The following is a 23,441-nucleotide window of genomic DNA, read 5'->3' as shown; positions in this document are numbered from 1 at the left end:
TTTAAAATGCTCCAGAGGATAAGGAAAGGAGAAAAACTTCCTAATTAATTTGATGAATAACACATAACCCTGGTATCAAAACCTGCCAAAGATGAACAAAAATAAAATCACTGACTAATCTTGTTTTTCACTCTAGATGTAAAAATCCTAAATAAAAGATCATGGCAGACACACACAACCCACCACCACCACCCCTAGCTCCAAATGCACGGAAATGCTGGATACAATATGAAATAATTAAAAATACATAATTGAGCTAAAAGAAAAGGAAATCCTTAGGTGTCAAAAATGAAGAGATATGAGAGCTGTAGCAATAAACTGTCAGCCGGTGCCCAGAGATGCTGAACAGCAGCGGGCAGACTGCAGAGGCCAGCACCGGGCGCTGGTGTCCGCAAGGGCAGGAGATGCAGCCTGGTCTGAGCTCCGGCGCCAAGCGCAGGCTCCACAGGGACCCCACTCATTGGAATGGGGCTGGAAAACTCAAACGGTCTGGGGAAATACAAAACAATCTTGGGTGGGGAGTGGGGGGCGGATTTCCAGAAAGAATGGCAATCCCAGGCCGGCACAATGGCCATGGGGTCCAAGTTTACACTTCCGATGTGGTGGTGTAAATCCCAACACTTTCACAACCCAGGAAGCACAGGGCTACTGTGTAAAATATCACCAATCTTAAATGAGTTTGGATCATTTCTGGTTCCCTAGAATATCACACAGAAATTATAACCTGCTCAAAGAAATGGTTCATGGTGAGGCAAAATCAGCTGATAAGCAAACAGAAGAACTAATACTCCATGAACCTGCAATAAGAAAAAGCCTGAAAAGGCAGTATAATTATGTTTTAGATTATTAAGTACGTAAAGAAAGACTAAAAATAACAAAAGAATGGGAAACTACAAAAACAGGTATGGAGATTTGAAAGATCTCCATAGAATTTCAAACAAATAAAAAATATAGTGATTGAAATTAAAAACACAGTGCGAGAGTTTAATAACAGATAATTAGTAAACCAGCAGATGCAGGGATCCAGGAGATAAATCTGACAAATCACCCAGAATGCATACATGAAAAATAGGAGACCGAGGTTACAAGGAAGAGAATAGAATGAGGTCCAAAATAGTACGAACCACCATGGAGACGCTGGCAGAAATGCATCTCTAGGGACTGAGACGAAGTCCTTCTCGTAAACGTGTAATAATGATCTTGAGGCAAACATGTTGGTGTCAGTGCGGGGTCTCTGGGGCATCCGGGAACTGATAACTAGGACTTACATAGAGATGGCCATGTGCCAGGAACTGTCTTAAGCACTTTACATACAGGGTGTCCAAAAACAATGTATACTCACTTTAACAGCAGACAGCTCAGTTTTGAAAATGAAATGTATTTTAATAAACACTGCCTTTATAATTATACAAAGTGTATGTATACCCAATATATTAACTCATTTAATTATCATAACAACCTAAGTGTATAGTAATATTACGCCCATTTTATGGGTGAGAAAACTGAGAATAGAGTTTAAGTCATTTTCCTCAGCTATTAATTTAAGCATAGAGGTAAAGTCAAATTCATGTAGCAATCTGCAAAGTTCATATTCTGTCTTTTTTTTTAATCCCCACCTGAGGATATTTTTTACATTGATTTTTAGAAAGAGTAGAAGGGAGGGGGAGAGACACAGAGAGAAAAACATCTATGTGAGGGAGACACATTGATTGGTTGCCTCCTGAAGTGCCCCAGCCAGGGCCAGGGATTGAGCCTGCAACCAAGATACGCACCTTTGACTGGAATGGAACCCGGGACCCTTCAGTCCGCAGGCTGACACTCTACCTCAAACCAGCCAGGGTGCAGAGTTCATATTCTTAATATATACACTGTCCCTCATATGTGTGACTGGCAATTCAAAAGCTAATGTTGAGAATAAAGGAAGAGATGATGACTGAAAGTTTTTCAGAACGTAATAAAGCCATAAGATTGAATAAATAAGTGCTTCAACTTCCAAGCAAGAGGGAGAGAGAGACAGAAACATCAATGATGAGAGCAAATCATTGATCGGCTGCCTCCTGCACGCCCCACATGAGCCAGCAACGCAGGCATGAGCCCTGACTGGGAATCGAACCATGACCTCCTGGTTCATAGGTCCATGCTCAACTACTGAGCCACACTGGCCAGCCTGCTTGGCTTTTCAAAGAACTACCATGTTGCCCTAACCGATTTGGCTCAGTGGATAGAGCATTGGCCGGCAGACTCAAGGGTCCCAGTTCGATTCCAGTCAAGGGCATGTACCGTGGTTGCGGGCACATACCCAGTAGGGAGTGTGCAGGAGGCAGCTGATCGATGTTTCTCTCTCATCAATGTTTCTAACTCTCTATCCCTCTCCCTTCCTCTCTGTAAAAAATCAGTAAAATATATTTTCAAAAAAAGAACTACCATGTTGGCTTCATGGGGGCTGGGATCTTCCTCTGCTTTGTTTCTTGCTATATCCCCCAGTGCCTAGAACAGTGCCTGGCATACAGCTAGTTCTCAATAGATATTTGTTGAATAAATTGATCAGAAGATGCAATATGGTAAAACATAACGTAAAAGACCAATTTATCTGCAGATTTATCTTAAATTTACCTATAAATGAAACACAATTCCAATACAAATTTCCATTGGATATTTGAAACTTGGACCAACTATTTATATAGAGTGCATGTAAAATAATAAAAATGTGATGTCACACAAGAATAATAAGAAGAGACTTATCTTCTAAGATAGTAAAAATATGTTCATAAGCTGAAATCACTAAAATAGTGGGTTCTGGTACAAGATTAGACAGAGTAAAGTCAAATAGTCCCAACGCAGCCCCAGTAAATATAAGAATTAAGCAAATGATGAAGCTGGCATTTTAAAAGAGTAAGGCAAAGAGTGAGTGTTCAATAAATGATGCTGGGACAATTGGTTGCTCATTTCACACCTGCAGGACATGCATGTTATGTATAACTACAGAGGCAGTCATACACGCAGGGGAAACAGTGCAGAGTTTTAGGTGGTTGCCTCTGGGAAGAGGCTGGGAGGGGCAGTAAGGATGAAGCAGAGAATGCTAGGTTTATTATAAACCTTTTATTAGCTGTGCTTTTTAAACTACATATAGGTGTTATTTTGATGAGAATAAAAGTTATTTTTTAAAAAAGCAATAAGCATGCCTCCCTTTAATCTATCATATTGACAAAAATCTAAGAAACGAAGACTTGCTGGTGTGCAAACAGGCACCGCTGGGTCTTCATGGAAGGTGTTTGTCGGGAATTATTCAAAGTCTTAAAACCATGCATATCCCTTGAGCCAACAATTCCACTGCTAGGGATTTATTCTGAAATGACACAGAAGAATACAGCAAGAACGTTCACTCCAACATTCTTTAAAATTGAAAAACAAAAATGAAAACCACCAACACGTCCAAGGAGGAACTGTTTACATAAGCTCATCGGAAAGAATTCTGTGCAGGTGTCAAAAGTAGGATGGGAACAGATCCGTGACCATGAAGAGGTGTTTGTGGTATACAAAGTGATTAAACAGGTTACATGCGGCAGGTATAAAAATTAATAAAATGAATATGACTTCTGAGTTTATGTATATAAAATTATTTAAAACATAAAACACTCCCTCTCTGTGACAAGGTATGGGAACCCCAGATCCAGCGATGGTCTGGGTAGACTTCCACTTTCCTCTTTTGCTCCTCTGAAAGCATTCCTGCAAGGAATTGCTAAGGCTCATGAAGGTGGAGGCAGGGATGCTGAGGTGAGGTCCCCCAGATGTGGGATAGGGGTCAGCTACCCAGTCATCCACTAAGTCCCAAGCCAAGTGGCCCAAGTGGCCAGGGATGGGCTTGCCCACATCTAGCCCTATTTGGGGCCCAAACAGCTTCCCAGATGCTCACAGTCTCAGGGCAAGGACCCCCCCCTTCCAGCAGATGGGGAGTCTCAAGAGGCCACAATTGGTCAGGCCTCAGTTATCTCCAGCCAACAGCTCTGCAGCTGTGGCCTGCAGTTTGGGCAATTACTGTTTCCTCCCAGGGCTCTGGCCCTCACTTTCCAGATGGGAAAGTGTCCACTTAGCCAGGGAAGCCTTGGGCTCCTAAGTCCTCCAGCCCAGAAGCCAAATGCAGTTCACGGGCACACTGTTTGGGCAGTCAGGAGTTGGGTTTTGAATTTTGAATTAGACTCCGGACTTCAGAAGGGAAGAGATTTCATATAATATTTACCATCTAGTCACGCTGAACCCCATCCCTTCCTGTGATGGCAGCTGAAACTGAGTTCCACTGCCCCCTTCCGAAGACCTCAGTGTCCCAGGCATCCCAGACCACACTACCTCCTTGCCATGAGGCCCTGATGCACCGGGCTGCATTTCCCACCTGGGCTGATCCGTATCTAAGCTCACCGGCCCCTTTTCTTTCCCACCTCAGCTGGGAAACAGTGCCCACGCCCCAGTGCCCGTCCCTCCCTGTTCTGTCCTGTCCTTTGGGACACTGGGGTTTCTGTCTCAGCAAAGCCCTTCAAGTCCACCCCCACCCAGAGCTGGTGGTGTGGCCACTGGGATCCAGAAAAGCCCTTTGGCCCTGTTGCTGCTTCAACCCTGTGCAGGGGGCCTGGACCTGGTCAGTGCCTCACCCCAGTCCTGGACTCAAGAAGGGGACACAAAGCAGAAAGAACAGTCCTGGTCTTTGGGGATTCTGATCCCAGCAGGGGACACTCACCTGGCAGTCCGTTTAGAAAAACCATCATCGCTAGGAGCTGCTGCATGGGCTGAGTTTCCTGGAAATCTGGGGTTTATTGGGAAGGGCTCTCTAGGGAGGGCAGAGGGAGAAGTCACGATGCCTCCCAACTGATAACAGGGCACTCAGGGTCTGAAGGTCCCATTAGCCAGTCACTGGATGCAGGATAGGGTGTGGCCTTGGGCAAGGAGCACCCCCCCCCCCCGCCCAAGATGAGGACAATTCTTGCAGGGGGTGCCGCTGGGAGCATCAGCCGCAGATTTTCCCAGCAGCCTCCATGGACAGTGAGGGCAGAGCACCCCAGGGTCATCAGGGAGGAGTCCTGGGGGGCAGGCCAGGTGAGTGACAGCGGGCTGCCTCAGTGGAAGGGGACGGTCTGTGAGAGAGACCCCCTCTCAGGCGAGGCCCTATGGGAAGGGCTAAAGACGGAAAATGAGGAGAATGCACTGAAAATTCAGTCACATCCCTGGCATTTATTTGAAACAGAACATTAATTCTGACTGTCATTAGAGTCCATTTCAATTTTGTAATAACATAAAAAGTTAAGAGTCTAATTTATTCATACAAATCTTGTTAGCATCCAATTTCCACATAATGTAACATATTCCTTAAAAAGCTGACAAAGCAGGAGAAATTAAAAACATGGAGGAAGACGCCCATGGGCACTCACTGCCACGGAGCCAAAGGTGAGGAGGGGAGAGCAGGGTGGTCCACGGAGGGCTGGCAGCTGGGAACACGAGGCGGGGCACTGGAGAGGCAGGCTGCGCGACCTGACGACCTGACGGGGCTGGGGCTCCCATCACACCCCAGTCTGCCCCCGACGCTGTGGGGCTCCTCCTCCCCAGCTCCCACCACCACGCTGTCCCCTCACCTGTCCCTGTCCAGCTCCACAGACATCTCCCCAGCACTTTCCTCAGCGAATTCACCCTCGAGAGCCTGTAACGCCTCTTAATTACACGTCTGCGGTGTTTGCATTAGATAGCTGTCACCCTGTAATTTACCCATACACAGCTTTTAATTGTACATTAATCTTTCCTACACGCCACTCCTCTGCTAGAATCTGTAACAGCAGCAGTTGGGCCATTTTGTTTATTCCTCAACCAAAAATAGCTGGCGAATGTAATTGCAGATGGTCCCTCCCCTTCTTTTCTGGGGTGATATGATGTGCTGGGGCGGGAGAGGCTCCTGTCACCTGCGGGCTGCCTTCATACACAATATTGGACTGTTTGGTGGCTGACGTAAATTCCAGAGGGCAGGTCAGCAGCCACAAGCAATCTCCCAGCCACCTGCCACAGGCTCCCTGGGCAGCCCTGCTCACCTCCTTTCTCTCGGCTGCAGCCTGAGGGGCGCTGAGAGCTCTCGCTTGGGGACCATTCTCACAAGACGCTGAAGGGCAATGTGTAAACCTAAGGAATCCTCCAGGTTGGAAGTTCCAAGGTCACTTGGAAAACCACAAAAGAGAAGTATAAATTACAAAGCTCTGGATGGCTGCCAGGGCCCCAGGAAGCTACATTTAGCATATCATTCTCCCAGCAGCAGGAGGAAACCTTAACTCCCTTTCCAGGGGAATTTGAATGGAATTTGTTACAAGAACATTGTGATTGAAATATCACCAATTGGCTTTTCATGACAACCCTGCAATAGATTGCAGTTGCAGTGGGGTGCCTCCGCGCGCGCGCGTGCGTGTGTGTGTGTGTGTGTGTGTGTGTGTGTGTGTGTGTGTGTGTTGGGGGTGGCTATTGTGTTCTCCAGCTGGCCGAGGTGGTTATAAGAGAGCCCCATACAATATTTATGAAATCCAAATGAAGCCCTACACTGGCAATGAGCTGATATCATAACACAGATTTCAAAAACGCCTTGACATTTGTCCAGGATCAAATTTCCCCTGGCGGAAACCCACGAGGCTTTGTGCTGATACCGGTCTGCACACTCTACCCCCTCCAGCAACCTTCTTCATTAAGCCCCGGTAATTAACACTGGGATGGGAGGAACCGAGGGATCTGCGTGGTGCTAAGGAGACTAATACCGTGGAAGTCCACTTTTCCTTGGTGGAAAATATGAGCAGTGGTTTTCAGTGGTGAAAGACGGGAGGGACTTCTGGTAATTTTTATTGTTAAACCCTTTCTGACGTGCAAAACAAAGCTTGATGATTTGCTCGCTGAAGAGGCTCTGACAGCACGTATTTGGACGCAAAGAGACATGCTGCGATGATCCATCACACATCAGCCCAGGGGGAAAAACGAGAGCAGGAAATGGATTTACTTGGCGCTGAGAATCTAGGATCTCGTTTAGGGGCAACCTCTGATTCCTTCTAGGAAGGGCGTCACTGGCTTCCCATGTCCTGGGTTACAAGCTATTTCCAAAGTGGTCCCTGTGGACATCCTCCACGCCGAAGGGCTCCTCCTACTTCTCTTTACCACAGCTTTTGGAGACAAAGGCTCCCCACATACCAGGACCCACAGTGGTGAAATATTGCATGGGATCCAAGCCTGAAATCCCCAGAGATTGTTTACCAGCAAAAGGCAAGGGCGATTTAGTTGCTTTTTGCTAAACACTTAATATTGCACATCCTAAGAGAAGCAGAATACTTGTCAAGCATGCATCTTTATGAGCTATCCGCCTATAAACCTTGCACGAAAGGTCGGTGCTTAATGTTGCTTTGGCAGTAAATTGGCGTGATGCACGCAAGGGTCTGCTGCATCAAATTAGCATCGACCCATAAAACGCTACTGAATGATTCCTCAAATCTGCCAAGTCTTCAAATCAATTTTGGAGAAAGTGTCAAGGTTTTTTTTAAACTTTGATAAACCTTTCATATTAGTTATCACAGAAGAGCATAAACCTTTCTAATCTGTCTTTCCACACACAAAAAAAAGGTGTTGTTTTTCCCAAACTGCTTTTAGCTCTTCCATCTTTCCACACCCGCCTCCACATCGCATAAACAATGTGTACCGGGCGTCCTTTGTCGCCGTTTTAGAGCAACTGGTATTTGGCTCAACTGTCAATTGCCCATGATCTGGCAGTTTGGAGAGAATTTCTAGTGGCACCAGGATAAAGTTCTCACCCCTGGCCCTGAACATGCATGCAGTCCCAAGCTTCCCTCCTCCCGGCAGCCTTTCATAACTCACCAATGAACTCTGATTATTGCTCTGTGCCTGCTCGCGTTGGGTCAACGAGACCATAGTCTACTGGGGGCTCAGTGCACTTCGTTTTCTGAGGACTTTACACGCCGATGTCCTCACTCCCCCCTTCCCATCTCTAAAGACCAGCCCAGGCCTCCCTCTTCTGTGGAGCCCCCAGCAGATGCCCCAGCCAGAATCCTTTGTCCTCACTCCCCAGCCTCAGAGATCTCAGTCACCCCTACCTGCTGCATCAGAGTTGACTGTGAATCTGCCTCTCTCCCCTGGGGGTAATGGCTGGGTCTTGAAACCCAACAAGAACAGAACCTCAATTTGAACCTGACGGTCTGACCCAGAGAGTGCTCTCATCCTCCAGGCTGTGCTGCGTGCCAAATAACTAAGTCAGATTTGGGAGAAAGTGAACAAGCTACAGCCAAAAAAAGGAGGCTGCACCACCGTCCCCATTAAACTTGATGGGCAGGCATGGATGCATGGCCATAGACATGCCCTTGGGCCTCCACTTGACCTGAGGGCATGCCGTCCATGAAAAGGTTGTGTTGAAAGGCTGAGGCCAAATGAAGCAGGCTGCTTTCAGAGGGCTTTCAGGCTTCTCCAGAGGGCCCCAATGACAGATAAGCCCACCAGGAATGAGGTCACCCAGGGGATACTCCTCAACGGCCAGTGCCTGGAGCTCTGGGGGTGAGCACAGAGCCTGGGGCCTGGAAACACGGGCCTTGGTCAGAAGCTGGCTCTGGAGAAGGGGGAAGTCATTAGAGGAACAGAGCCCCAGGACAGGACACCCCCTAGGGTGTGAGAGCCCAGCTTCCAGAACCCTCCCATAGCAGCTCAGGCTCCCAACAAATCCCCATCAGGTCATTGGGGGTAGGAGAGGACAGAGGCCCACAGGCAGCACTTTGTCTACTGGTCCTTCATTCCGTGGGTATTTACGGGATTGCACGCTGTGCCAAGACCCAGCAGGGGACACACAGGCAAGGTGGTCTCAATGCTCATGGAACCTGTGAAGGGAAAGAAAGGCGAGCCCCAGAGAGACTGGTAGATCATGGGGGTCCATCTGATGATTGGGGGCTGGGATAGGTAGGACCAGCAACTGCTGCTCTGATAAGCTCCCCAGGTGATTCTGGGGCAGGTGTTGGGGTTCCCAGTCTCATCCAGAGAAACACCTGGCCTACTCCACCCACTGCCTTCCAGATTCAAACCTGCCCAGCAGAGGCAATCACCAGCACCTGCAACATTTAAGACATCTATCTATAATTTGGATATAAAGTGAATTTTTAAGTTTGTTGAATAATGTTTTCAAATTCAACATATCCTTGGCAAAAAATAAACTGTATTAATCATTTGAGAAATAAAATTAAAACCACAGTGTGATATCTCTACATACTCATAGAATGGCCAAAACATAAAAGACGAGCAGCACAAAGTGTTAGAAAGGATGTGGAGCAACTGGAACTCTCACACATAACAGGGGAGGGGTGGGGATTGGTATAACCTTTAGAGAAAATTGTTTGACAACACCTGCAAAAGATGAACCCAGCCCCTCTCTTGTAGGGGCACACTTATTAAAGTGTGTGCATATGTCCAAGGGACACAGGCAAAATGAACATGCATGCAGTCCCAAGCTTGCCTCCTCCTGGCAGCCTTCCATAACTCACCAATGAACTCTGATTATTGCCCTATGCCCTCTCCTGTTGGGTCAACGAGATCATAGTCCCCTGGGGGCTCAGTGCACTTCCTTCTCTATGAGCAACACTGTTCATAATAGCCCAGAACTCGGAACAATCCAAATGTCAATCAAGAAGAGAATGGATAAATAAATTGGGTATATTCATACAATGGAATCTTACACAGTAATAACTATGAACAAACTACACTGACTCCCAGCAATGTGGATGAATTTCACAAATGAAGGTAAGCCTGACACAAAAGTGTACAGATTTATGAATCCACTTATATCAAGTTTAAAAATAAGGAAAACCAACCAATGTCATTACAAGTAAGGAGAACAATTGCTGTGGGGAGGGAGGTGCCTGGAAGGAGGCACAGGAGCCTCTGGGATGCTGGTCACGTTCTGATTTCTGCTTTGGTGCTGGCACACAGGCCTGTTTTGTTTGCGGATGTTCACTGCATTGTGCACACAATCTGTGCACTTTTTGGGGTGTGCATAATGTGTTTGGAATAAAAATTTTTAAATGTACTGAATGTGGAACACAAAAAAGGCACTGATAGGAAACTGCTTAGAACAGGTGGGACTTGAGGGGATACTAGCCAGTTAGCTTACATGCCCTCTAAGCCTTTGTCACATTACCAGGCAAGGCCACTGACCAACATACTTCCTTGCACCTGAGATGAAGAGGGACTGAGCCTCAGCTGAGAGACCAAACACAGGAGATTAATAATAATAGTAATAATAAAAATAATACAACAACAATAATAATAGAGGTAGCTGCCTTTGATTTGGGGCTGGCTGGCTTCTAGGCACAATGGTTCTTAGGCAGTTTCTATTGACATCTCCATTTTCTAGATGAGGAAACTGAGTTCCTAGTCCACACAGTGACTAAGTGGTGAAGCTGGGATTTGAACCCAGGCAGTCTGACTCCAGGTACTAGCTTCAGTCAAACCTCTAAGTGGCTGCATGAAGTGGAGCTGGTTGCCATGGTTGTTGGTTGACACTTCAGTTCATGGCAGAGGGAACTGAGAAGAGTTAAATAATGGGCATAGATTGTTCTTTCACAGGGATGAAGTTAAATTTGCAGACAAGGCCAACCCTCAGGAGGTAAGATAACAACAATGGAGATAGAGGCCCCAAAGCTAAGCAGGAGACAGCCAGAGGGACTCAGTCTGGAGAAGCGTGTAATTTTCCATGTGCATGGAGACTGAGTTCCCGCCCAGATGACTTTCCTGAGAAAAAGGCCTGTGCGTGGCTGCCGTAAGAGATGGCAAGGGGGCCATGACCACTGACAGCAGGCAGCCTCTGTATCTGTTGGTGGCAGCAAGCTCAGCCCCCAAGCCCAATGGGGGAGGGGGCATCCAGGTGAGATCACGATGCGTCCCCAAGCCCCACATCCACACCACTCCCAGCTCTGAGCCAGCAGAGACTGGAGTAAGACATGGGAAAGCTGAGCGAACACCAAGACAAGTTCCTTGGAAGCAGGAGTTAAATTGGACCCAGAGGTGTATACGGGAGGGGAGAAAGGAGTATTCCTGGGGAGGGTATCAGAAGAAGTCCAGAATACAGGCCTCAGCCAGCCGCAGGCTGGACGCATCACCGTGTACTGGCTCCACCAGTACACAGAGCGCCTGCTTTGAGCATTGGCTCAGACAGTTTCGACAGCTTGCGTGATGCGTGACTCAACCAGTGTAGACTGCCTGAGTCATGTACTGAGCTCAACCGATGTAAACAGACAGCCCTCAGCCAGAACCGGGCTCAATCAGTATAGATAGTGCCTGCTCTGGGTACTGGCTCAACCAGTGTAGACAAGGCACATTGGGCTCAGGACCCTCAGCTCTGGGAGACAGACCTGATGGATCAAGCCATTGTCTGACTGGAAGCCGGGGTCTGGGCTGAGCTCAGCCACAGGGAAATTCACTGAAGACAGAGAGAGTTTGAGAGCTCTGAACCTGTGCAAAGATCCCAGCAGGAGTGGGGCAGGCACTGACTAAATGGAAGGTGCTCAAACCCTAGACTCAACAGTATAGACAATGTGCCTGCATCACACAGTGGCTCCACTAGTGTAGACAGACTGCACAGTTTAGCTCCCTCCGCCTGCCAGCAGCAATCACCGAGAACCTTCTCCGTGCGGAGCTCAATGTGGCCAAGACTGCCGGAGAGAGCAGTATTTGCACCAGCTCTGTGACCTGCCTGGGTTTGCTCAGCCTCCTCTGCGATCTGGCAGGAGGCTCTGCCCATGGAAGGACCACTGTCAGTATTTGCTGGATGCCTGGATGCTCCTCTTAAAAGCACAGGAAGCAGACCCCTGTTTTTTAGATCTCAGGGATGGAGGAGGGTTTCAGAGCTCACAGGCGTGGGCAGATGGGTCTTGTCCCAGGAGATAAATCAGTCCCCACGAAGAGGCAGCTTTGAAGGTGGGGAGGACTTGCCTGCCAAGTATGCATCAACCTGTGCCTGATCTAGGAGCTGCGGGCAGAGGAGCTCTCCTGTGTCGCTTTTCCACTGATAGGCACAAGAGCATGGCCACTGGTCCATGGAGGTGAGGGCAATGGCCAGAATAGGAAGGAAGACTAGTCTGATGAGTCCACTCTCCAGGCAGAGAGGCCAAGGGTGGTAGGAATCAGCCCAGAGAGGCCTGGGGCCCAAGGAGCACATCTGTACCTCTTAGTTTCCTTTTCTTGGTTCTCATCCCCCTGTCCCCGAGTCTGGCCCAGCCAGGGAGGAGCTGGCTCAGGCCCAGGCAGAGTGAGGACAAGGTGACAGCGACCTGGACTGTTGCCTGCAGCTCAGTGACCACTCAGAACAGGGCCCACAGCCAGCAGTGTGAGCACCATGGGAAGTGGGGTGACTCACAGACCTGCTGTCCCACCCCAGCTATGGAGGAGCTGCATGGACCAGGTGGTGTCTGCAGGGACGCTGGGACCTGAGCTGAGCTGCAGACAGCCATCAGAGGGAGTTGGGGATCTCTGAGCCATGGGCAGAGCCCCTTGAAGGAGTAGGTACAGGCTGACTCCTACAGGTAGGAGGGAAAGGAAAGAGGGCTGGCAATGAGAGGAGGGCACAGGAGCGGAGCTGCCAAGTCAGATACAAGTGGGTGTCAGGTAATGGACCTACCAGATCACCAGGAAGCTAAGTGGACGACATGCAGGTCAAGAGAAAGGTGGGCATCATAACACCTTGTCCTCACCAGAGAACACTGGGCACAGGTACTGGACTGTAACTTACTGAGTGCGCACACAAGCTAGGGTTAAGTGGTGACCACATGGGGAATATAGCAGAAGGCCCAAGGGCTTAGAGGAAAGCTGGAAGGTGGGCCAAGCGGGCACAGGCACAGAGGCAGAGCCACACGAGCAGCTGCCTGACAGCCCCAGCCCTGAAGAACATAGGCCAGCCAGAGTGGACAGGTGCTTGGTCCAGGGTGCCCTGCCTCAGCATTCAGAGCTCCCAGTCGTGATCCAGGGGTCATGGTCCAACCACCCTCACCCTCTCCCTGGTGGATTCATGTCCATCACTCCTCTTTAGGATCATGGTCACCTTCCTCCAGGATTATTGCAGCTCCCTCCTCACTGGACTCCTCCTCTACAGGGGCTTGTACACTCAAGTCCCAGGTCTCTCCTCTCCCCCACAAAATCTTCAAGGCCCTACAGGGCCAGACAGAACTCCACTTATCTCCAACTACATCTCCCCTCTCCATTCTGCTGGCCACATGGGCCTTCCCGCAGCTCCTGGATGTGCTCCATGCTCCCTCTCATTCACTTACATTCTGGGCCAGGCAAGCCCTTTCCCTCACTTCCTCCCACCCCTCCCTGCTTAGTTTCAGCTCCTCCTTCAGATCTCAGCTGAGTGTCACCTCCTCAGGGAAGTCTTCCTGACCCCTAAGTCTAGGCCAGATATCTCTACTGTAGATCTCATACTCACCCAGCCAAGTCCTTCATATGTTCATTGTAGCCTAGGCTTACACAGACACTGTGTGTTTGTTTAGTAATAGTGTTGCAGGCAAAGCCTGAATCAGTGAGGGATGAATGTGAGGGAATTTCTGTCCCATAAAACTACAAAACCCACGAGGGCAAGGACCACTCTTAGTTTTGCTCATCTTGTGTCCCCAGAGCCTGGCACAATGACAGACACCTAATCCATGCTCAGTAAATGTTCACGGATGGCAGAATGAAGAAGATGGACAGCAGGTCTGAAACTGGGAGTGTGGGACGGAGGGTCATTTGGCTTCAGGTTTCAGTGTTGACAACTCCCATTTAGTTCAAGTAAATGTCATTGCCAGGGGCGGCTCTGACCATGTCTTGGCAGAGACAGGGTGCCTTGTCCTCAGTCACTAGCAGCCAGAAGCACTGACCGCTCAGCAATGCATGGCATTCAAGGTGGGAAGTGGAAATGCTGAGACCCAGGTCACTGGCCTGGGAGGGCAGCTGTGTCTGCCAGCCCCAGCACCTTGCCTACATACAGACACTCAGACTTCCTGAAAGATGGCTTTGGAGGTGGAATCAGGGCTGCTTGTGGGTGTCAACCCACCTGAATGCAGGCCTCCTCATGCCGTCAGTGGCAGAGGCTGCATTTACGGCCAGCAGGTGCAGGCAGCTCCAGATCACAAATGACAGGTAGTTATGTACAGGGTTAAAGTCACAACTTTTTCCCTCGACCAATTTGTAAGTCTCATCTTCTGCCACGGTGATTTGCTGACGGGTCACACAGCCTGCAGCCAGGAAAGAATGAGATGGTGTCTCCTGTGTCCTTTGCCCCCTGTGCTAATGCAGCTCTGGCCCCTGGCTGTCTGGGCCCAAGGGTTTCCTTTCCCCAGAAGGGAAGGAACACAGCTGCTCGGAAGCCAGGCAAGTCCTGGCTATGACTCCAAAGATAGTGCCAGGGAGCCTACCGTCACCACACTGTCACCACACAGGCTGCCTTTCCCAGCAACTTCCTGGGGCTCTAGGACACCATTGCCATATACACATCCAGAGAACCATCCTCACCCTTTTTAAAAAAATTTCTTGCTGTCCCTGCACCGGGCCACACTGCTCTCTGTGGGCCAGCACCTCATAAATCTTCTGTTTGTAACTCAGTACCTTCTGACTGGCTAAAAGGCTAGGCACTTGTTCCCCACAGCGTTTACTGACTCTAATTGCCACGGTTGTTCATTAAAAAGATGCCATAAACTTGTGTCCACTTTCCTGCCCACTGGTTCCCTCCCCACTCCACGTGTCTCCGACATGGCTGCTACACGATGGAGAAATCAGGGAAGTGCAGCCGGTGAGGGGAGACACACTTCCCAGACTCCAGGGCAGGAGATGGGGCACCACACCCTCCCCTGCCAGCCTCACAAGGCTCCAGAGCTCACCTCCCGCGCCTCCATCCAGACACATCAGCAAACAACGATAAAAGCTCTAAGTGACCATCTCTTCGATCCAAAAAACCACAAAAAGCCTATGAGGCCCCTGCTGGCTCAGACTTGGAGTAAAGAGCAGAGAAGCAACCTGCATGACGCTTTCAATCAAGAGAATCTGACTCTTCTCCTTTCAACTGAACTGAGAGTAAATTCTGAGACGAGCCCACCAGGCATACTTTCCCAACAACCATGCAGCAAAAACATCTTTGCCGAACTTTCCCAGACTTATTAGCTTACATAAACAGAGCTTTGAATAAATGTTTAAAAAATGAAATTCCCTTGATACTCTGTAATCAGTAAATGTTCATTACAGAAACACAGCAAATATGCCTGAAATTTCCCAAGTGGCTACGAGATTAAAAAGGCATCTCTGACAGCAGGCTGAGTTACAGAGCAACTTCCTCCTGCCACAGTCCAGGAAACCTCCGCCAAACCCAGGAGGTCAGACAGGCCCCTCCTCTCCCCGCCGGAGCCAGAATCAGAAGATGCTCCTTTTGCCCATGCAGGCAATTTATAAATGAGCCCCACACTGGCTGATTGATGTCTCTCCATAAATAATTAATCCTTGACCTTGCTTTAAGAAAGCCTGGCCTTTTTAATTTGGGGTCTTTTGAGAAATCAATACCTGGGGAACATAATTCACTCTTGTGGAGTCTGAATCCAGGTAAATAGATCAATAAGCGGTGCCATCTGTATGTCCCAGAGTGAACAGGCCAGGCAATGGGATGGGGTCAGACTTTGAGGTTTTCTGTGTTCAAATGCTATAGAATTATTGATCACCCTGTGAAGCTCCATCTCTTCAGATCTGAATTTTATCTCTCCTGTAGGTCACTTCACAGAGGCAAATGTGATGAAGGCTCTGCCATGTGCTTCCTCTACCGCCCCCCAGGGCTCCCAGACCCTCTCCCTGCCACATACGGCAGGCTGTGGATTAAAAGAGGGAGGTATCCTTCAAGGACCAGAGTGTCACCCATTACTGTGGCCCGTCTGCCTTGCCTTGTTGACAGGGATAGAGGGTATGAGGCCGGGAAATTTTAAAGAGAACTCTGCCACTCCTGCTGTTTGTTGTAGGGCAGGACTTAGAAAAAGTTTTCCACCGCAGAGCAAGGGTCAAGGTGAACCCAAATGTGAAAGTTTACCCAAAGAAAGGGGGCTTGGGCGTGCAGCTTGTAAGCACCCCAGGGATGCGGAAGGGGGTAGTATGCCCTTTAACCCTCTGCCGCTGCCCCTCCCCCGGTTCACTCCAGAGAGGCTGTGGTCCCTCTATTCAACCGCTTCCGCTCTGCTGCTGGGGGTAAAACCCGGTCAAGCAGACATAGAGGGCTTCGGTGCCCATTCCCCTTAAGATAGCCAGTCTCGGCTCAAGGAAGGGGGTCCACTGTGAAACCAGATCCTTCCTCAGGACAGGGAGTCTTCTCGGTTAGACAACCGGGCAGCCAGGATCCACAGCCGAGGGCGCTGTGCGGCTGCTGCATCAGCTCTGGGTCAGGGTCGCAGGGCCTGGAGACCAGCTGTGCTGTCAAAGTTGGCACGGGGGCAGTCTGGCGCCGGGGAAAAGAGAGGGGTCACTTCCGACCCAAGCGCCAGCACTGGCACCGCTGAAACCCGCAAAGGCGCCTTCGCCTGGCCCGGCCGACCTCCGCGAGGCCAGAGCTGGTGTGCAGAACTAGAAGCCAGCAGCTGGAGTTGCAGCCACAGCCGGAGCTCAGCTGGGTCCGGCGGCAAGACGGATTTTTCGCCGCCCACCCAAGTCGCCCGAGACTCCGACTCCCGCACTCCTGCACACATGCACACACACCTTCACCGATCACTGACGCACACACTCGCCTCGAGTACAAAACAGGCCGGTGCCCAGGAGAGTCGCGGGGTGGGGACTCGCGGGGTGGGGATGCGCGCGAAGGACCGTCAGGGCACCTTCCGCCGCTGGGTAGGAAGCGAGGCGGCCTCTAACTCCTCCCACGCCCCGCACGCCACAACCCGCCCCTAGTGTCCCAGTCCCAGGCGCGCGGGAAAGCCTGGGGCGCTCCAGCCGGGCCCTTTCGAAGTCAGACGCTGCCTCCCCTCACCCAGCACCCAGGGCTGGGAGGAGCAGAGGATCCGTAGGGACCCGGAGAGCCCAAGAGGCGCGGCCGCAAGTGAAATTCAAGAAGCAAAAGTCTAATTAAAGTTCCCACTACTGGAGCGGGTTCCCACTACTGGAGCGGGTCCCCAAAGTGCTGCCAGACCAGAACCCAGCGCGCATCCTATTTCCGCCCAAAGCTTCGGACTCACATTCGCGGGGGCTCGCGGGACCGGGTCGCAGTGCAGTTCTGGGCCCTCTCGGGACCCTTCGGGGCACCTCTCCCTGCCAGGAGCCTGCACAGGGCGGGGAAAGGGGTGGCGCAGGGACGCAGCGCACTTACCTGTCGCAGCCGGCACTCGCGGGGCCGCGGGCGCTTCCAGCCCCGGCGCGGTCCTCCACGGCGAATCCTCGGCTCTGGGGCGCCGGGGGAGCAAGGAGGACCTCCACCCCAGCTCTGTTAGGGCCCTGCACCTCCTCCAGCTCGCAGCGGAACTGCGAGCGATGGGTGAAGCGAGCGACGTGGGGCCGGCGACGGAGCGCACAGGAGAGGGAGAGGGCGCGGTGGCGTGTTCTTCCACCGCCCTGGTCCGGGTCTGTCCCCCACCTCCCGCCTCCCGCCGCCGCCTTCTCCTCTCTCCTCCCCACAGCAGCGCGGGATGCGGCTTGCGCGCCGGGAAGGCTCCCAGCGAAGTGCTAGCGAAGCCTTCGGCAAGGCTGGAAATAGCGCCGCGCCCGCCTGGCGCCCCACCCCCGGCCTGGGCCCCGCCCCGAAGTGGTGGCAGCAGCGGCGGTGGCCCCGCCGGGAGGGGATCACTCCTGGGATCCGCTGGCCGCTCCCGGGAGCTCACCGGTGCCGCACCCACGCGCGCTCTGCGGCTTCCGCGGCCCCACAGGCTGAGCGCTGCGAAGGAGCCGCCGCTGGGCGCGGCCCGGCGGCCGCGGGGGTGAAGGTAGTCGTGGGCCGCCCGTGTCTCCTGGGTTTCCTGAGAGGTGGACTCCCGGCTGTCACTTGGCTCCAGACCGCGGCCAGACTGCTGCCACTGCCTCTGTGGATCGCACGCTCGCGCCGACTCGGGAAAAGAGCAAGGCGGCACCAGAGCAGGCCGTGACACAGCTGGGCAGGGGTGCGCGCCCAGGACCCACGCTTCGGGGGTGCGGGGCTAGCAAAACGCAGAGGATTGCACCGAGGAAGCTTCTGAGAAATCCAGCTTCGGTGCAATTCGGCCAAGGTCTTGGGCAGACCGCTCGGTGTCACACCGATGCCCAAATTCCTGGGGCCCTGATTCAACTGCAAGCGTCCCCTGACCCAGACTCTACCTTGAGGGCTACCTCCAGGAAGCCCTTGTTTGGTCAGGGGCCTGAGAGCCAGGAGAGTCGTGAATGAGTTCAACCGGGCTCAAGTGACTCCTCCCCATACATTACTCCCCACCACAGAGTGGGGACGTGCCAGATCCACAGCCACTCAGCACGAGCGCAAGGCAGGGATGTGAAGGGGGCTTGGGGCTCTGCTTCCAGGTTTTGTTCTTCGTGTGAAGAGGTAGCCCCACCTGCAGGGAGCAAGCCAGTCCGAGGAAGGAGGCTGGGCAGGCTTCTCCCAGGAACTACATAAAGCTGTGTAAATCAGTCTTGAAGGGACACCTGGTATTTTTAAAAACCTGCAGTGAAACCTGTAATAAAATAAGGTAAAGGATGCTCCCCCTCCTCTCCTTTTATCTGCTGCTGGTTTGGCCTGGCGACTCCATCCAGCTGACCCTGAGTGTAGGATGAAGTTGGGGACTGGGGTGGACGCATAGAGCTTGAAAGGCCAGAGAAGATGGGGCTGGGGCCGCCCTGACAGACAGCAGAGTCCCTCCTGAAGAAGGCTCAGGGCGCTCCAGCACTAGGGCTCTGGTAGGCACCCAGCCTCTGCCCCAGGCAGCTCCGAGGCCTACTGCATGCCCCGTATAAGCCCAGAGCACTCAGAGATAGAGCAGGAAAGGCCAGCTAGCAAACTGAAGTATACCAATGATATCATGGCTCTTCCTTAATTCCTGCAGCAACGCAGTCGGCATTATCAGTACTGTTTTACAGATGAGGATGCGAGATATGAAAATGCAGAGCCAGGATTGGGCTGCTGATTCCAAAGTGACATAGTTTCAGTGCTGGGGTCTCTCTCCAAGACCCTGAGCTCAGAAACTATGCCAGACCCAGGACACTGGCCCAGCCACACTCCACTGGCTGTGTGTTACTCGTGTGTGGGGTTGGGGGTGGGGGGAGGGGCGCATGTATATGGCTGAAATCACTAGTCCACCTCAGTCAGGTGCAGATTGGGTGAGCAGAATGTAAGGGACAAGGACTCAAATGTCAGGAACAACACGATAATGGAATCCTTATCCAACTCACATCCCTAAACTGTCAAAGCAAAGGTGGGAGTGTGTGTTAAAGTGAGCAGAAAGCTGCTTGCTGAGTGCGCTGTCCCAGCTCCTGTCCTTGCTCCTGCTGCCCCTGTGTCCTCTTGTCCCCATACCTGTAGCCCCTCCCCACCCAGGGCCAGAGCCATTGGTTGGCTGGGCAGCTCTTCCTACCATGCACACTGCCTTGGGCCAATTCTCTCTCTTTTTCTTTCTCTTTCTTTCTCTTCCTATTCCCTGGGGCCAGCCCTGAGCCAGGAGGAAGCTCTGTACCACAAGTGCTTCCACAGGACAAGTCTACACAGGCTTCACCCAGACCACCATCTCTGCTGCCTGTGCCTCTGCATGCAGTGATCCTCCCGCGAAGGACAGTTTTCCATTAGCTTCTCCAACTGTACTTATTAGCACCTATTTTGCATCTAATATTCAGGCAGAGGCCTCTAGGAATCAACAATGCTGCATTCCTTCAACATCTGCTGTTTTTCGTTTTTCACTCAGACTGCTTCTTGTTTTGATAGCCCCCCGGGAAAATCCCCAAAAGGGGACCCAAGGCCGATGACACCACCCTTCACTGAGTTTCTCAGGATCTGCCCAGGGCTGCACGCCCTTCTTTTGAAAGTCAGGCTCCTTCTCTGCAGCAGGGGAGGCGGAGAAATGCTGCAAATCCTGGCCAAGAAGCCCTGGTGCCCACTTGCAGTTTTTTATATGTGCGCTCCCACTGAAAGATTAGTGGCAAGCTTGTCCCTTTGCATCCCAACTAAGGTGAAAAGATATTTGCATTGGCTGGCCTCATCAGTTCACCACCCATGCTGCAGAAGAGGTAACAGAGATGGTCAGAAGGCACTCTGTCTGCTGCCAAAGGGGTGGGCCTGGGAGGAGAGGGCCTGACCAGGTTTGGAGGTGGGCAGCAGGCAAACATCCCTCCTCCCCTGGCTCTGGGCCCCTGACATTTCTTGAAACAAAGGTTCCCACTTGCTGTTGGGCAGGGAGCTGAAGGCAGCCAGTGGGGAAGCACCTTGTTTGATGAAGGGCAGGTAAAGCAGGTGCAGGACTGAGGCCTGAGTCCTAGCCTTCCATTCTGTTGTCATGAGAAGAACCAGCACAGTGTTCTCGGGAGGAAGTGGGAGACATCTGTGGCAGGTCTGGGAACACCTGTCTTCCTGTATCCCGTGGGAGAAAGAGAAGAGTAGGATGGACCAGGGGGTCTGTTTCAGCTCTTCTAGCTGCGGGATGGGCAGTCTTGAGCATGTCTCCTAACTCTTCCCACCCTGTTTCCTTATTTGGAAAATGAGGGCAATAGACTCTGTCCTGCTCATGCAGTAGGGACACTCAGATAAAGTGAAGGGTGTGAAAGCATTTTGGAAAGAGGAATCCCCACCTCCACCTGGGTTATAGATCAGCCACCTCAGCGTAGGTGTTAAGCATCTGGCCCTGTGCTGGCTCTGAAATATTATGACCAGAAATCTTCCCAAGTCAGTTCAATACACTGTGATGAGCTGACCAGGGCACTGTCCAGATGGGAGACTCTTCCGGGGAACAGAGCTACCTTCCCCAGCTGCCTCCGCTGTGGCCCTGGTGTGGGATGGTGGGCAGGAAGGGGAGTGCAGCCCAGGCTCTCAGGCTCCCTCCAGGCCTGAATTGTGATTCCATGGTTCCTGAAAATTCGTTGCCTTGAAAGAAGGCCCAGGGCTTTGTTGGAAGTTGCCCATTGCCTTCACTAGCAGAAAGAGGTGGACAAGGAGTCCAGAAGGCTGGTCAGCCTTGAGGCTCTGGCAAGGGTCAGAGCCAAGCACCCACTGTCTGGTGGAGACAAAGGGAGCTGAAGCAACTTCCACCTTTTAGTCTCATGTAAATCCTTGCTGATTGGCTATCATTGGAATTGCCTGCCTAAGGGCTATGAGTGGATCCCAAAACCTGAATAAAAGGGATCGCTAGGCCTGAGCAAGGCGGAGTCCTTCCTCTTAAGCTGGGCTCCTGCCTGGCCCCCAAAATTTCCAAATTAATATTTTCTTGTCTAGTCTCTTTCATTTGTGTGCGGCCTCCTTCAGAGCCCGAACTCTGAACCTGAACCCTGAGCCACGCGGGACAAGGTGGGGGGGGGGGTCGGTTGACACTCGCAGGGCTTCCCTTGGTCACCTGGGACTTAATGAATGTCCCTTCCATGCCCTTTTCCTATTCTCTTTAAGACCCTTCTCCTTTTTTGTTACCCCTTGGCTTCCAAGGAGCTGGAGAAAATGGGTTGCTTTGTCTTTTTCTGTGTTGAGTTGCCTGAAATGTCCTAGAGTCAGCATGCCCATGTGAGAGTCCCTATATTAGCAATACTGCTGGGGGTTCCCGGCACCCCCGCACCCCATACACTTGTTATAATTTCTGAAATTCCACCATCATCCCTCAGGGCATAAGAATAGTTCCTGTTTGAGGAGCAGGTCTCCAGGCAGGCTAAGGTAACATCAGTGTCTGTCCTTAGCACAGATGAGAGTTGGTGAACAGATTCGGTTTTCTGGGTAACACAATAGAAAGTGACCATGGCTAACTTTAGCAAAAAGGGAGAGACTTCTTGAAAAGACACTGGGGGAATCTCACAGGGCAGAGGGGAGCTGAGCATCCAGGAGGACAGAGGGCTAGAAGACCCTTGGGGTCTCCAGGAGGGTCACCCTTTCCCCCAACCAAGATGAGCAGGTCTGCAGATGGGCCTTTGTTGACCCCAGAGTCCCAAAGGAGCCTGGCCCAAGCCCAAGTTCAGCCCATCCATGTAAATTGGGCTCAGAGCCAGCCTGGTTTCTCTGTTGGGGTCTTGCCAAGCTCAAGTTCATTTTGGTGCTTCTTAATTTAAAAAAAAAAAAATCATTCTGGGCTGGTCGCTCCTTCAGTTCCCACGAATCCTTGAGCCTGACCACCTCCAGTGGCCTGCCCGTGTAGGGAGAGGACATTGTGCAAGGACCCTGAGCAGAAACAATAATTTTCTTTTTACTTTGGGCTAATGAGTTTCAAATTCTAGAATATTTATATGTCACAATTCAGTAAATGCTATTTAATTTGGACCAAACTAATTCAGCATTCATGTCAGGCAGGGCCAGGCTGAAGTTTACTCTTCGCTGTCAGTCAAAGATAGTGGGAAATGGGCTGCAGGGTCGTGTCTTCCACCTTGGAGAGTAAATGGGGTTTGACTCCTCTCGCCTTTGTGCTGTTTCTGTGCATTGGTCTGCATCCAGATACAAAGTGAGCTCATTAGCAACAGTTCTCTCTGGTCCATCAGATTTGCTTGGCTGACCTTCTTTTGTGGCTATATGTTGTTAGTCATTAACTGAGGTGACCATTAAAATGAGGAAATTACTGTATGACATAAATAAATGGCACTTCTTTTTAAACGCTCCCTAATTAGGAGAGCTTGCTGATTCTCTAGGAGTCGCTCTGGCTTAGCCCCGATTGACAGGACTCAGCTTTTTTTCATGTGCCTGCCAGTTGGTGGCTCCCTGAGCAGAGTGCATAGGTATGTCAGCATCACCCAGGACTCTGCGGGGTCTGAGAGGGACAGTGGGGTCTCTGAGAGCAGGATCTCTCTGGCACCAGTAGCCCAGCATGCATTTTCAGAACTCTTCCGCCCTTACCAAGGACTATAAAGCAGTTCATCGCTTTCCATCCTGTGGTAGGAAAGTGGGGTTTAAGTATCTTGTGAGTTCCTGAGATAGCTAAAAACATTTTTAAAAAGCAAACTTGAATGCTATTCTAAATGTAATGCTTAGTATTAAGAATCAGGTTTGGAGATTTTGAAAGGAAAGAAAGGATTGCTTTAAACTGAATAAAATAGCCGAAACTGGTTTGGCTCAGTGGATAGAGCGTCGGCCTGCGGACTGAAGGGTCCCGGGTTCAATTCCGGTCAAGGGCATGTACCTTGGTTGCGGGCACATCCCCAGTAGGGGGTGTGCAGGAGGCAGCTGATCGATGTTTCTCTCTCATCGATGTTTCTAGCTCTCTATCCCTCTCCCTTCCTCTCTGTAAAATATCAATAAAATATATTTTAAAAAAATAAAATAAACT

The 23,441-nt window shown here is 51.1% G+C and overlaps 1 protein-coding gene across 1 annotated transcript in view; it reads right to left on the bottom strand.

Annotated features, from left to right (window-relative positions):
- CHST8 (carbohydrate sulfotransferase 8) overlaps positions 1-17,627 on the bottom strand; it is a 103,556-nt gene extending 85,929 nt beyond the window's left edge. Inside the window, exon 1 of the mRNA XM_080644436.1 lies at positions 17,354-17,627. The gene's annotated coding sequence lies outside the window, so the exon portion shown is untranslated. The remainder of the gene's footprint in view (positions 1-17,353) is intronic.
- Between the last annotated feature and the right edge of the window lie 5,814 nt (positions 17,628-23,441).

This window comes from Plecotus auritus, assembly GCF_963455305.1.
Source record: "Plecotus auritus genome assembly, chromosome: 10".
Taxonomy (NCBI): domain Eukaryota; kingdom Metazoa; phylum Chordata; class Mammalia; order Chiroptera; family Vespertilionidae; genus Plecotus; species Plecotus auritus.
This window is presented reverse-complemented; position numbering and strand designations above follow the sequence as displayed.